Below are 1,532 nucleotides of genomic sequence, written 5' to 3' on the forward strand. Positions count from 1 at the left end.
TGCACTTGTGAAGGTGGTAAATGACCTTTAAATGGCGTCAGACCGAGGCTCTGCATCTGTTCTCGTGCTCCTAGACCTTAGTGCTGCTTTTGATGCCATCGATCACCACATTCTTTTGGGGAGATTGGAAACACAAATTGGTCTACATGGACAAATTCTGGCCTGGTTTAGATCTTATCTGTTTGAAAGATATAAGTTTGTCTCTGTGGATGGTTTGTCCTCTGACGAATGAACTGTAAATGTTGGTGTTCCTCAAGGCTCCGTTTTAGGACCACTATTGCTTTCACAATATATTTTACCTCTTGGTGATGTCATTCGGAAACATAATGTTAACTTTCACTGCTATGCGGACGACACACAGCTGTACATTTCGATTAAACATGGTGAAGCCCCAAAATTGCCCTACATGGAAAACTGTGTTTCAGACATAAGGAAGTGGATGGTGGCAAATGTTCTACTTTTATACTCGGACAAAACAGAGATGCTAGTTCTAGGTCTCAAGAAACAAAGGGATCTTCTGTTGAATCTGACAATTAATCTTGATGGTCGTACAGTCGTCTCAAATAAAACTGTGAAGGGCCTCTGTGTTACTCTGGACCCTGATCTCTCTTTTGACGAACATATCAAGACCATTTCAAGGACAACTTTTTTCCATCTACGTAAAATTGCAAAAATCAGAATGTTTCTGTCTAAAAATTATGCAGAAAAGTGTATCCATGCTTTTGTTACTTCTAGGTTAAGTTACTGCAATGCTCTACTTTCCGACTACCCGGATAAAGCACTAAATAAACTTCAGTTAGTGCTAAACACGCCTGCTAGAATCTTGACTAGAACCAAAAACTGTGATCATATTACTTCAGTGCTAGCCTCTCTACACTGGCTTCCTGTTAAGGCAAGGGCTGATTTCAAGGTTTTACTGCTAACCTAAAAAGCATTAGATGGGCTTGTTCCTACCTATCTTTCCGATTTGGTCCTGTCATACATACCTACACGTACGCTATGGTCACAAGACGCAGGCCTCCTTATTGTCCCTAGAATGTCGAAGCAAACAGCAGGAGGCAGGGGTTTCCCCTATAGAGCTCCATTTTTATGGATTGGTCTGCCTATCCATGTGAGAGACGCAGACTCGGTCTCAACCTTTAAGTCTTTATTGAAGACTCATCTCTTCAGTAGGTCTTATGATTGAGTGTAGTCTGGCCCAGGAGTGTGTAGATGAACGGAAAGGCACTGGAGCAAAGAATCGCCCTTGCTGTCTCTACCTGGCCGGTTCCCCTTTCTCCACTAGGATTCTCTGCCTCAAACCCTATTACAGGGGCTGAGTCACTAGCTTACTGGTGCTCTTCCCTGCCATCCATATGAGGGGTGCGTCACTTGAGTGGGTTCAGTCACTGACGTGATCTTCCTATCCGGGTTGGCGCCCCCCCTTGGGTTGTGCTGTGGGGGAGATCTTTGTGGGCTATACTCGGCCTTGTCTCAGAATGGTAAGTTGGTGATTGAAGATATCCCTCTAGTGGTGTGGGGGCTGTGCTTTG

The sequence above is a fragment of the Oncorhynchus keta genome, chromosome 19 (assembly GCF_023373465.1).
Source record: "Oncorhynchus keta strain PuntledgeMale-10-30-2019 chromosome 19, Oket_V2, whole genome shotgun sequence".
Taxonomy (NCBI): Eukaryota; Metazoa; Chordata; class Actinopteri; order Salmoniformes; family Salmonidae; genus Oncorhynchus; species Oncorhynchus keta.